The 14,794-nt window shown below is 36.4% G+C and overlaps 1 protein-coding gene across 5 annotated transcripts in view; it reads left to right on the forward strand.

The window, feature by feature from the left end:
• usp22 (ubiquitin specific peptidase 22) overlaps positions 1–14,794 on the forward strand; it is a 218,655-nt gene that overhangs the window by 111,816 nt on the left and 92,045 nt on the right. The window contains exon 1 of one of the 5 annotated variants that reach the window (XM_073061031.1): positions 1,323–1,342. The exons of the other annotated variants lie outside the window; for them this stretch is intronic. The gene's annotated coding sequence lies outside the window, so the exon portion shown is untranslated. Of the gene's footprint in view, positions 1–1,322; positions 1,343–14,794 lie in introns of those variants that run through there. 5 annotated transcript variants of the gene reach the window in all.

A 14,794-nucleotide genomic window follows, 5' to 3' on the forward strand; every position in this document is an offset into this window, starting at 1 on the left:
TCGGCGGTCTCTAAGAAGAAACGGCAAGAACAACGCATGCGCGAAGAAACAAGTATGCATGAACAGATATTAACAAAACTACAAATCCCAACTACGGCTGGAAGTGAATCGGAAGTGGAATCAGATTCTTTGGGAAACACAGATGAAGAAGAAGAGGAAAAGGAGGAGATTAAAGGAGACATAAGAGATATCCTGATATATTTGATGAATGAATTAAAAGCTATAAGAACAGATATAAGAAGGATGCAGATTACACTCGATAATGTGGTGGAAAAACAAAAGAAGATGGATAATAAAGTTAAAGAGATGGAAGTAAAAATGGAAGAAAACACTGAAAGAATAGATAAGATAGAAGACAATAATCTTGCCTGGACAACAGAAAGAAAACGGATGTTGGAAAAAATAGATGCGCTTGAAAACTCTAGTAGACGGAATAATATTAAAATTGTTGTCCTTATAGAAGGTACAGAGGGAGAAAATCCAATAAAATTCTTCCAAGAATGGATTCCAAAAATTTTGGAAATGAAAGAAGGAAGTCAAGTAATTGAAATTGTAAGAGCACACAGAGCTCTAAGACCAAAACCTCAACAAGATCAAAATCCAAGATCAATTTTGATAAAATGCTTAAGGTACCAAGATAAATAAATGATCTTGAAGGCAGCTACTCAAGGTGCTAAAACAGAGAAATGGGCCATTGATGATAGAAGGGAAAAGAGTTTTTTTTAATCCAGACATAAGTTACGATCTTCTGAAGAGGCGGAAGGAATTTAATCCAGTGGAAAAAATCTTTATGGGAAAAGGGCTATAAATTTTTATTGAGCTACCCAGCAAAATTGATAATTTTCCTGGATAACGAAGAAAGAAGATTTTTCGTTGATTACCGGAAAGCGGAGAAATTTGTACAAGAACTACCTGATATCCACGAGGGGGAGTAAAGAATTATAGAAATGAAGTGGACTAATGATGAAGACTGAAATAAGGTTAGACTTGACGGACATTTATAAGGAATAAGAAGAAAAAAAATAGTTGAGGAGTATTAATTGGGAGTAGAGACATTAATTATTTTCTTTTTTTTCTTCACTAATATATTTTTTTTGCGGGGGAGCTGGAGGAGCTCCTGATCGATGGCTGCTTGTTTCAAGTGTACAATCATGGCGATTGCCATGACCCATAAAATGGGGGGGGGGTAATGTTGTGTTTCTTTTTATTCGCAACATTAATGGGGGGGTATTTTGTTTTTTTTTATATATATTAGTTACCTTTCTTCTATTTTTCTTCTTTTTTGCCTGGATGGTTGGGGAGAGACACATAGCAACATGGACAATTTTAAAGAGTTCCCAAGGTATTATGAATGATTAATTTACTTAATTTTTTAAGTTTTAATGTTAATGGACTTAATGGACCTGTGAAAAGAAAAAGAGTTTTAACATATATTAAGAAAATGAAAGGAGATATAGCTTTTCTACAAGAAACACATTTAACAGAAACAGAACATAAGAAATTAAAGAGAGATTGTGTTGGAAATGTCATTGCAGCTTCATTTAATTCAAAATCGAGAGGAGTTGCAATTTTGGTTAATAAAACTTTACCAGTTAAAATACAAAATATAGTAATTGATTCTGTGGGGAGATATGTGATTATACATTGTCAATTTTTTTCAGAATTATGGACTGTTATGAACATTTATGCACCAAATGAAAATGATGCAAAATTCATACAAGAAGTTTTTTTGAACTTGGCTGATGCACATGATAAAATATTAATAGGTGGAGACTTTAATTTTTGTTTAGATCCAGTTTTGGATAGGTCAACTAAAGTTGCTACAAAATCAAAAGTAATAAAACTAACTTTATCATTAATGAAAGATTTAAACCTGATTGATATATGGAGAAAAATTAATCCAAGAGAAAGAGACTATTCATTTTATTCAAATAGACATAAAACTTACTCAAGGATTGATTTGTTTTTATTATCAAAAATCTTGTTCTAAAATTCAACCTTTTGGGACAAATTTAAGAGTTTTACTGGAACAAATTATTGGAATACAACTTCCACATAATCCAATATTACTTTTACTAGGTGATATTGAAGGGATAAAACCGATATCCAAATTGAATAAATATCAGAAAGAATTTATAAAAATTGCATTGGCAGTAGCCAAAAAAGCTATTGCAGTTACTTGGAAATCGGATACATATTTAAGTATAGATTGTTGGAAGAAAGAAATTTATGGCTGTATTCCACTTGAAAAAATTACTTATAATTTAAGAGATAAATATGAAACATTTTTGAAAATTTGGCGCCCTTATTTACAAAAGACAGGATTAAATATATAGGTGCTCCGAAGATGAAACAATTGGTTACTTGGGTAAGAAATAAATATATATACTAAAGTTATTACGAACTCCATGGAGCATGTGGGGATCTTCCAATATCCAGGCATTCCTTTTTTTTTCTTTCTTTCTTTCGTCTTTCTTTCAATAGGGATGTTAGGGGAGAGGGGTTAAGGGGAGGGGGGATGGGTAACATATTTTCTTTTTCACACACTTCGTGAAAAGTGTGGAATATAAAGCAAGAATACTGTCAGATCATTCCCCCTTGATAATGACAATGATAATGATGGATAAGGAGGAATTGATCTATAGGTGGAGATTTAATTCAATTTTATTAAAAAGTCAAGATTTTTGTGATTTTATGAAAAAACAGATTCAATTTTTTTAATACAAATTTACATTCAGTTGAGGATAAAATTGTATTATGGGAAGCGATGAGAGCATATTTAAGGGGTCAGATTATAAGTTGTACATCTAAAATTAAGAAGGAATACATGGCAGAAATAGATCAATTGGAAAAAGATATCATAAAGTTAGAAAAAGAATCTCAAAGATATATGACAGAAGAAAGACGAAGACAACTTGTTAATAAAAAAATTACAATATAATACACCCCAGACATATCGTACAGAAAAAGTAATTATGAGAACTAAACAGAAATATTATGAATTAGGTGAAAGATCACATAAGATTCTTGCTTGGCAGTTGAAAACAGAACAGGCTTCTAAAACAATAAATGCAAGTAGAACAAGTGCAAATAAGGTTACTTATAAACCTTTAGAAATTAATGAAACTTTAAAAAAAAAAATTTATACTGAACTATATCAATCAGAATCACAAAATAAGATTGCTGAGATAGATAAATTTTTATCACAAATAACCCTTCCAAAATTAAATTTGGAAGAACAGAAAGGATTAGATATGCCCTTTACATTAAAAGAGGTTGAAGAAGCTTTAGGATCACTTCAGAGTAATAAATCCCCAGGAGAAGATGGTTTTCCTCCTGAATTTTATTTAAAATTTTTTTTAAAGATTTATTAATTCCTCCTTTTATGGAATTAATATATCAAGTGGAAAGAATGCATAAACTCCCACAATCTTTTTTAACAGCGATCATAACTGTATTGCCAAAAAAAGATAGAGATCCTTTAAAACCAACATCATATAGGCCTATTTCTTTGTTGAATACAGATTATATTTGTATTTGTATTGGCAATAGAACCATTAGCTGAATTAATTAGAACAGATTCAGACATTGGGGGCTTTAGAGTTAATCAAGAAGAATATAAGATTAATTTATTTGCTGATGATGTTTTGATTTATTTAACAAACCCATTTCAATCTTTGCAAAGGCTATCTTTTAGATTGGAAGAATATGGGAAAGTATCAGGGTATAAAGTAAATTGGGATAAAAGTGAAATTTTACCCCTTACCAAAGGAAATTATAATCAATGTCAATTAGTAACTCAATTTTGATGGTCAATAAATGGGATAAAATATTTAGGTATTAGAGTTGATAATGATGTAAAAAATTTATATAAACAAAATTATTTGCCATTATTAAAAAAAAAGAGGATCTTGATAAATGGATGATGTTACCAATAACATTAATAGGTAGAGTTAATGCTGTAAAAATGAATATATTTCCTAGATTGCAATATTTATTCCAAACTTTACCAATACAATTGCCTCAAGTTTTTTCAAGAACTGAATAAATATGTAAGGAAATTTCTTTGGAAAGGAAAGATGTCAAGAATATCATTGGAAAAATTGACATGTAAATTTGATTTAGGAAGGTTACAACTTCCAAACTTTAAGAATTATTATAAAGCAAATCAACTTACATTTATTGCGTCTTTTTTTGATGAAGAAAAACCGGCATGGATTAGAATAGAATTAGATAAGATAGGAGAAAATATACCAGAAAATTTTATATATAAATGGGAATCCAAATGGATACGGGAAAAAAAGAGAATCTCCTATATTAAGACACTTGATTGATTTATGGAATAAGGTAAATATGGACGATGAGATAAAGAAATCTTTATTAGCAAAAATAACTTTAATTCAAAATAGGCTTATTCCTTTTACAATGGATAATAAACTTTTACATAATTGGTTCCAAAAGGGGATTAAATATATAGGTGATTGTTTTGAAGGAGGTATATTGATGTTGTTTGATCAATTAAAAAATAAATATAAAATATCAAACAACACTCTTTTCTGTTATTTCCAATTAAAGGCTTATTTACGAGAAAAGCTGGGTCAAACAATGTTGATACCAAAACCTAGTGAAATAGAAATATTAATTCAAAAAGGAAAAATTAAAAAATTTACATCCTGTATGTATAATTTGATTTAAAAACAGACAATTAAATCAGGAATTCATAAATCAAGACAAAAATGGGAATCTGATTTGAATATTAAAATTGATGGAAAAAGCTGGTGAAGATTATGTTCTGATAGTATGATAAATACAATAAATGTTCGACTTAGATTAGTACAATATAATTTTTTATATCAATTATATATAACACCACAGAAAATAAATAGATTAAATTCAAATATGTCTGACCAATGTTTTCGATGTAATCAAGAAATTGGTACTTTTTTACATTCTACTTGGTCTTGTTTAAAAATTCAATCATTTTGGATAAATCTAAGACTTTTATTGGAACAAATTACTGGAGTACAACTCCCACATAGTCCAATATTATTTTTATTAGGAGACATTGAAGGGACAATACCGAAACTTAAATTGAATAAGTATCAGAAAAAATTTATAAAAATTGCATTGGCAGTAGCCAAAAAAGTTATCGCAGTTACTTGGAAATCTGATTTATATTTAACTATGGATCGTTGGAATAATGAAATATATAGTTGTATTCCACTTGAAAAAATTACATACAATCTAAGAAATTAATATATATTTTTGAAAATTTGGCTCCCATACCTACAAAAGATAGGATTAAATACATAGGTCCTTTGAAGATAAAATTATAAAGTAATTGGGGAAAGTAAAAATTAAAATTATTTTGAACTCCATGGAGCATGTGGGGATCCTCTGATATCCAGGCAATCTTTCTCTTTCTTTTTTTTCTTTCTTTAGACAAGGGTTAAGGGGAGGGGAGAGGGTTAATATTATTTTTTCTCTTACTTTTTTATCATTACATTTATTCTTTGTAATTTCCTAAAAATTTAATCAATCAATCAATCAATCAATCAATAAATAAAAAGGATACCCTAAAGGTTAACCACCAGGTTGGATCGGCAGTAAGGAAAGCAAATGCTATGTTGGCATTCATTTCAAGAGGAATAGTGTATAAGAGTAAGGAGGTGGTGTTGAGGCTCTATGGGGCACTGGTGAGACCCTATTTGGAATACTGTGTGCAGCTTTGGGCCCCCTGTCTTAGAAAGGATGGGCTGATGTTGGAGAGAGTTCAGAGAAGATTCACTAGGATGATTCCTGGAATGCAGGGACTAACATATGACGAGCGTTTGTCGGCTCTTGGACTGTATTCATTAGAGTATAGAAGAATGAAAGGGGATCTAATAGAAACATTTCGAATGTTGAAAGGGTTGGACAGAGTAGATGTGGAAAGGCTGTTTCCCTTGGTGAGTAAGTCCAGGACAAGAGGCCACAATCCTAGAATTAGAGGGTACCTATTTAAAACAGATGAGGAGAAATGTTTTTAGCCAGAGGGTTGTGGATTTATGGAATTCGTTGCCACATACAGCTGTAGAGGCCCAATCATTGAGGGTGTTTAAGGAGGAGATTGATAGGTATCTAATTAGTCAGGGTATCAAGGGATATGGGGAAAAAGCCAGAAATTGGAACTAGTTGGGAGAATAATTTAGCTCATGGTAGAATGGCGGAGCAGACTCGATAGGCCAAATGTTCTGCTTCTGCTCCTTTGTCTTGTGATCTTGTGATTGTCAGTGATGTGGAGATGATTTTGCTCTTCCTGTTAGGAAGTTGAGGATCCAGTTGCAGAGGTTCTGGAGCTTTTCGAGTAGAAGTGTAGGAATGATGGGCTTAAACGCTGAGTTGTAGTCAATAAACAGCACCCTGGCATGAGTATTGTATTGTCCAGGTGATGCAAGTCCATGTGGAGAGCTAGTGAGATTGCATCTCCATAAACCTATTATGGTGATAGACCAACTGCAATTTGCCTAGGTCCTTGCTCAGGCAGGAATTGATTCTAGACATAACCAACCTCTCAAAGCACTTCATCACAGTAGATATGAGTGCTACTGAATGCTGTACCTTGGGCCTTTTAAGAAAGGGTGTGCTGCAGTGGAGAGGGTCTAGAGGAGATTCACAAGAATGATCCCATGAATGAAAGGCTTAATGTATGAGGAGTGTTTTATGGCTCTGGTACTTTACTTGCTGCAGTTTTGAAGAATGAGGGGGCCCACAGTGATCTCATGAAAGGCATAGATAGAGTGGAAGTAAAAATGATATTCCCAGTAGTGGGTAGTTTAGGACCAGAGGCCAAGCCTCAGAATACAAAAGTCAGTTGACAAAAGACTAGGAGGAATTTCTTTAGCTTGAGGATACTAAATCTATGAAATCCATTGCCAGACAGCTGTGGATGGCAAGTCATTGGGTACATTTAAAGTAGAGGTAGATAAGTTCTTTGAGTAAGGGCTCAAAGATTATGGGGAGAAGGGAGAAAAATAGGCTTGTGAAGGATAATAAATCAGCCATGATGGAATGGCAGAGCAGACTCAATGAACTGAATGGCCTAATTCTTCTATGTCTTACGGTCTTCCACTACCATCCTGTCTTTGGGTAAGCCAATTCTGAATCCAGACCAGCAAGTCACTGTGGATCCCATGCATTTTAATCTTCTGGATCAGAGACTTAAGTGGAGCTGCAGAGCAACTCTGGGTTAAGATTATTGATGAGGCTGTTTGTGTTCTGAAGGTTGTATCTGGTGAAGTAACAAATGACTCAACTGAAGGGATAAATCTGCTGGAACTAGTCCTGTCCAATCTCCCTGATTGTGTTCATGAGAGCATTTTAGAATTGATCACTTCATCGTGATTAAAGAATGTGAATATAACTTCAGTGTGTTTTGTTGCAATAAAATTGGATCAAATTGGTGGAGTGAGAACAGAGCTGGCTGCTTACAACTGGGCTTTGAGGCTCTGTGGCCCATAATCTACAAGAGACCACAACCTTGTCATAGGATTTGGAGGCTTGCGTGCCTCAGTGATCCAGAGAGCTATGTTAGCTGGAGTCAGCATTATGCTTTGGCTCTTGGTAGGGTGAGATAGAGAGGCACATGCCAAACAGGTCAAAAGGTAGAGGCCAGACTAAGAGTGGCCCACTGTCCTCCAGATTCAGGGGTTTAGCTTGGGGCTAACAACCCTCGCTGGTAAAACAAAATTGTTAATGGAAGAGCGATGAAGAATCCTTCTACATTTGAGTGTGATGGTATTGAGTCTCCATCTGGGACTTGCATGACTGAAAGTAGTGAAAACTGAGAGGAAGCTGCTGGCATGATGCAAGAAGCTCTGATCACCCTTCAGAGACCAAGGCATAACAGGCAGTAAGTAAGAGCCCCTCAGAAGTAGCAGCAGCTATGTGTGCAGCAGTTTATAAAATAATGGTCTAGAACACCAGTAAATCTACCCAGATCTGGCAGTTTAGAACCAGCCGTACTTGAACTTGCTAATCTGTAACATAGGATTGTCAAGGTGTTAAACAGCATATAATAGAAACAGTTAAGTGATCACTCAACCAACAGATCAAATCATAATTCTGCAGTCCTTTAGTTGTAATTGGTAATGGAAAATTAATAACCAAAGGGATCTGTTCTGGGATGCCTGATCTTAATAATTTTGAGACTTTGAGGAAGTGGAGGGTGTAAGTTTATTATATTGCCCCACCCACCCAGCTTCTCCCTCACCTAGTTTTACATGGGAGTGTGCCACGGCAGTGTTGAGGGCTGTATGGAGGTGTAGCAGTTAGTACGATGCTATTACAACTTGGGGTGTTGGAGTTCAATTCTGGTGCCATCTGTTACAAACTTGTACATTCTACTCACCTCCACATGGGCTTCCTCCAGGTGCTCCAGTTTCCTGTTAACAGTCCAAGGATATAGTGGTTAGTAGGGTAATTGGCCGTTGTAAATTGTCCTGTGATTAAGCTTGCTTGCTTGCTTACTTAGCTAGGGTTAAATGGGTGATTTGGCTCACTGGGTTAGAAGAGTCTGTTCCATACTATCTCTAAATAAAATAAAAACTTGCCAGCTTTACTCCTTTCCTTCCTCCTGCCCCATTCCTTTCCATAGATGCTGCTTAACATGCTTCAGAATTTTGTGTGGGTTACTAAAGATCTCTAGCATCTGCAGAATCTCTTCTGTTGAATTCAGATAGCACAAAGATTGGCAGTGGTGAGTTAGTGCAGATGGTTGTCGTTGGTTATAATACGACATTGATAGAATGCGGAGTTGGGCTGAGAAGTGGCAGAAGGAGTTCATTCTGGAGAAGTGTGACGTAATACACTTTGGAAGGTTGAGCATGAAGGTGGAGTACAAGTTAATGGCAGGATTCTTAGCAATGTTGAGGAAGAGGGACCTTGGCATCTAAATCCACAGATCCCTCAAAGTCATCACATAAGTTGGTAAGGTGGTTAAGGAGGCATATGATGTGCTGACCTTGAGTGAGTTCAAGAGCTGCAAGGTAATGTTGAAACTGGTTAGACCACACTGAGTATTCAGTTCTGATTGCCTCATTACAGGAAGGATGTAGAAGCTGCAGAGAGAGTGCTCAGGTGTTTTTTTACTAGGATGTTCTCAGATCTAGCCAACATGTCAAATGAAGAAAGGTTGTACAAGCTAGGTTTTTTCTTTCCAGAATGACTTAATAGTCAATAAGATTGAGAAGTATAGATAGAATGGACAGCCAGCACTTCCTTGCCCTGGTGGCAGTAGCTAATACCAGAGGATATCTGCTTAAAATAAGTGGAGGAAGGTGTGGAGCTTTTTTTAAAAAAAAACAGTGGTGGGTACCTGAGAGACACTTCAGATAGGCACATGGCTATATAGGAAATGGAGGTTAATGGGCTTCATAGGAGCAGAGAGTTAGAATGATACTGGAGTCAGGTACCATCCACTTAAGGTATGACATGTGCATTCAGCAATGCTCTTCTGCACAAAACTCGGTTATTTGAGTTACTGCCACCTTCCTGTCAGCTTGAACTAGTCTGGCCATTCTCCTCTGACCCCCCTCAATAACAAGGTGTTTTCACCCACAAAACCGCACCTCACTTGATGCTTTTTGTTTCTTGCGCAATTCTCTGGAAACTCGGGAGACTGTAAAAATCCCAGGATATCCTCAGTTTCTGAGACGCTCAAACCATCCGATCTGGCACCAGCAATCATTCCATGGTCAAAGTCACTTAGATCGCATTTCTTCCCAATTCAGATGTTTGGTCTGAACAACAACTGACTGACTATGTATGCTTTTGTATATTGAGTGCTGCCACATGATTGGTTGAATAGATTTTTGCATTCATGTACATTTACAAGTACACTTAATAGTGTCCACTGGGTGTAGGTTGGCACAAAATCATGAACTATGCTGTGCTGTACAGTTCAAAAACTCTGCAGAGATTGTGGATACGTTCATTGTGATATTCAAAAGTTCACTAAATGCCAGAAAGCTCCCAATAGATGAACAAAGTGATTTGTACTGAAGTGGCAGACACACTGATGGTCAGGCAAAAAACTCAATCATCTACCTTGCCAGAATGTTGTATGCTTCACCTCATGTTCTTCTAACTCCATCGAGTGCATGTGCAATACTAACCCATTCTTCATCTGAGAAATGAGACAGTTTTATTTTGATTTTAATGTGCTATTCAAGCCTAGAAGATGGAAAGCTTGTTAACAAGCTTTCTTGCTGACTTGCTAACAATTCAGTTAGCAAAATATAAACCATTGGAAGAACTGTGTCAAACAGCATCTGGAGGTGGAAGGATGGTTGACATTTCAGACTTTGACTCCGTATGAGGTCTGAGTACAGAAGAAAGGTGACCAGCATACAGAAATAAGGAGTGGGGGGAGCAGGGGAGGCGATGGCCAGTAGGTGGTAGCTGGAACCAGATGGGGAACCAAGGGAGGAGAAACCCAGGTAGGTAGGTTGTGTGGATAGCAGATGGAACAAAGTGAATAATGATGAGTCAGTGTGGGGGGAGGTCCAAAATAAAGGAAACTTTATTAAAGCAGTGGAAGCCCCATTTCCTGCTGTCAGTTAATCTGACAAATGTTATTATCTGGTAGAAACCATTAAGTGTCGGATCTTGTTTATTTTTGATTCCTGGGTTCTTTCAACAGTTCAGGAATGAGCAACTTTTGAATCATTTTCTTCATTGTTTATTTTTAAAGTTTTAAGCATTTGAAACTAAGTAGGAGTTGAAAAGAAAAGCAGAGATGAGAGTTCCAATAAAAAGGTGTCATCTTTGAAAAATCTATCCCCTTAATACTCAAGATAACCATGTTAACGGAGGCTGAATCGCCTTTTCCAATGCTGTACTCTTTTAACAGAAAATTCCTTAGATAACAGAATCCAATCAAAAGGTAATATAATTAAAACAGTTATAACATGTAGCAAGATATGAAAATGGGCAACTTGCTTTTTTGAAAATAAAACTAAATGTAACTAATCTGCTTTTTAAAAAATTAATATTTTAAAGGGATTATAACAAAAGGTAAATAAATCTAGCAACAACTGCACAGGGTCTTGATTTAAATGTAGCACAAAACAGAAATAAAAAGTATAGATGCTGTTAACTTGAAATAAAAATACACTCAGATCTGCCTGTTTCTGTGAAATGAGAAATAGTTAATTTTGCAGTGTGATGGCCTTTCATCAGAACTAGGAATGTTGGAAATCAAACATTGCTGGCTACGTGGGAAGGAGGGAACAATGGGAATGCCTGTGATAAACTTGAAACTACACTGAATGCTGCAACTGGTATTGATACCAGCCCAGAGAGCAGTGAAGAATTGTTAATGAAAGTTGATCTGTATAGAGGATGTGCAAAGAGGGGGGGAAAAGTGAATGAAAACTGAGCAGCAAAACTGCAAAAGAAAGATGTATAAGATTGAGTTTTGTAATTGTTGAATGGCACAAATTTAAAAAAAATTAAGGCATCACATTCTGTGCTTCCAATGTTATCTTGAACAAAGAAACCAGTAACAGATGGAAAGATCATTTTGCAGGAGGTTTTTGATCAATCCATAAGGGTGCCCCAGAGATTCCAGTTTCCTGTTAAATCTCCCTACTCTAGCCTTGGTGTTTAACTTCATGCACATGGCAACAAAGCACAGCAATTCCAGTTAACCAGCCTTTCCAGTTGGCAACAAGTGTACAGTTCTGATGAAAGATCATAAGCCTGCAACATTAATGTGGTTGCTCGCTCCACAGATGCTGCATGACCTGTTGAATATATCCAGCATTTTCTGTTTTATTTCAGATTTCCACATTTGCAATAAACTGGTTCAGAAGAGAAGATCTTTAGCTGTTGTCTCAGGCAAACAGGATTAGAAGATGGAGAAACATCCAAGTTTAAGGAAGTAACACACCTGCAGTAATGGGAATTTAAAAACTTCAGAAACAAAATGGGTCAAATCACCTTAAATTTAAGCCAGTGAAATAACTTCTGTCACCTACCAAATGTCACAAACCTCTTTTGCAAAGCAATTATTTAAAAAAATAAGATCTATGAATAATACTTTAGTGCTGTTATGACACTCCACCTTATGAGCATTGAGTATGAAGTTCAAATAAACAATGCAGCTAGCACGTATCTTTGCCATTCATTTTCTACAATATCTGGTAGATAGATTTAAACACAGATGTTCATGATTGGTTGATGAATCATTCCACTTATATTGGGAGCATTTTATCATCACTACACTCCCACAATGACTAATGATAATGAAACCAAGAAACTCAAAGACCAGAAGTGTACAGTTTTGTTTAAAGAAACTCATAAGTTCAATAAGTAATTGATATTTGAAGCCCAAGCAGTATATATGGACATAACTGTTAATCATGATAGCAGAAAGATGCTGTTTTCTGAATGGTGTATTATTATTCAGTTTAATGTGGCTTGGAATGCAAATCGTACTTGCTCTAAATAACATAGATGCTCTCCCATTCTAAAAAAGTCATCTAACAGACTCCATTCAGGCTAGATACAAAAGATGTGTGTTATTCAGCATGACAGGAACATTGCAGCAAGTTAATTCATTCTAAAACAGCAGCAAATTCAAATCAAGGATGCATTCAGTCTTTTATTGTGTTCTAAAGATCTTTCCCAGAAAACAATTCAGTCAAGCATGGCACAAAATGCCAGAGAACGAAATTGAGGGAAATTTTGAAAGAGATTGAGTACTCCAAATGCCAAGCTACAGCGTTCAGTGAGCATCAAGACTGATTTGATGATAACACAATATCACTTTTCTGTGAATAGGTAAACATTAAAAATTGTTCATTGAAGTGCAAAAGGTTGTTCATAACCTGGTCAACTTTTCTTTCTTGACCAATCAAACTGAGTAATCATTCTTTATTTGGTGTGGTGATTGTTCAGTACTGTTTGTAGCATTCAGCAAGTGTAGTCTGAACTTTTCATCTTCAGTCTTGATTAATTTGGTTTGATTTTATTCTACTTTTCTTGTGCCTTCCCTCACTAAACTGTTCATTGGAGCCTTTCCAATTTGTAGGTGGTCAAATTTTGCAATGGCAGCAATAATGGAGAGGAAACTAAGGAAGTTTGTGTTTTCTTTTGCTGTTTTAGTGGCAGAGACTGAATGTAAAAAGTACTATCCAAAACCTTCAGCATCCTGTGGACAACATAAGAGTGCTGCAGGCAGACCATGTGGTATGGAAAGAGGACATCTTTAAGCATGTACAGAATTCCAATCACATGGATAACAGTCCTTTATATAAACTGCATTGAGTCTTAAAGCTGCATTTACTTAAGACAAGGTTTTTGAAATGCAGTTGATGGATCTTTAACAGTCATATTTTGAGGAGATTGTTGATTGGGTTGTTATTGTCACATGTACCAATAACTTCTGTTTACTTATCATCCAGATAGATGATTCCATACACAAATACGTCAATGTTGTATAAAAAATAAAACAACAGTGCGAAGTATAATACCGTACTATATTTCCATAGCAAGTACAGTGTAAAGTGCAAAGGCCATGATGAATTAGTGCACATCACTATTATGTCTGATCAAGAGTCTTCCATAAATGGGATAGAAGCTGTCCTCCAGTCTGGTGATATATGTACTCAAGTTGAAGTCACCTATAATAGCAACCCTGTTATTTTTTTTCACAAACAAGAGAAAATCTGCAGATGCTGGAAATCCAAGCAAAACACATGCTGGAGGAACTCAGCAGGCCAAACAGGATCTATGGGGGGGAGAGAAAAGTACAGTCAGCATTTCATGCTGAGGCCTTTCATCAGGACTGGGAAAAGAAGAGTCAGAGTAGGAAAGTGAGGAAGAACCACAAGATGATATGTGAAACCAGGAGAGGAAGCAGGGGTGAAGTTAAGAGCTAGGAAGCTGATTGGTGAAACAGATGCAGGGCTGAAGAAGGCCATGGAAGAAAGAAAAGGGGGAGGAGCGCCAGAGAGGTGATAGGCAGATAATGAGAAGGTAAAAAAGGGGAATGATGAAGTGGGGGGTGTTACAGCAGTTCGAGTTATCAAGCATTCTGGTAATGTTTCGACCCCCCCCCCCCCCCCCCAACTCCCTGTACTCACTCTTTAGGACCTCATCCCTTCCCCTATACATGTTCTTGGTACCAATGTGTACCAAAACTTCTAGCTGCACACCTCCCTCTCAAGAATACTGTGGACTCAATTCAGAACATCTGATCCTGGCCCTATGAAGGGAGCATGCTATTTGGGAGTCTCATACTCTTCTACCGGATTGCCTGTCTGTTCTCCTAACCAATGAATCTCTGCTCACTGTCCCACTTCCCCTCCCTTCCGTCTTACTCCCCCTTTCCTCCCTGGCCACTGAGCCAGACTTGGTGCCAGAGACCTGACTGCTGTGGCTTTCCCCTGGTAGTTCATTCCACTCAACATCATCCAAAGCAGCGTACCTATTGAGAATCTAGCAATGGAAGTTATTTGGGGAAGTTGGCCTTTAAGCCCTTTTGTTTACCTACTAATTTTCCTACAGTAGTTTTTATGTTGTTTTCCCACTCCATTAGACACCCTGTCATCATTCACTTACTTCCTTCATTCATCATTCATTTACTTCCTTCCCTGACATTGGCCACCTTGGTCATGGATGTTTTGCATTTGAAACCTACAGTAAGAAGTGGAAATTGGCCAGCCACTCACTTGAGTTTGCCTAGCCATTATTCAAGATCATGGCTGATCCAATCTTGGCCTCTACACCAATATACCTGCTTTGCCTC

Source organism: Hemitrygon akajei, chromosome 11 (assembly GCF_048418815.1).
Source record: "Hemitrygon akajei chromosome 11, sHemAka1.3, whole genome shotgun sequence".
NCBI classification, from domain to species: domain Eukaryota; kingdom Metazoa; phylum Chordata; class Chondrichthyes; order Myliobatiformes; family Dasyatidae; genus Hemitrygon; species Hemitrygon akajei.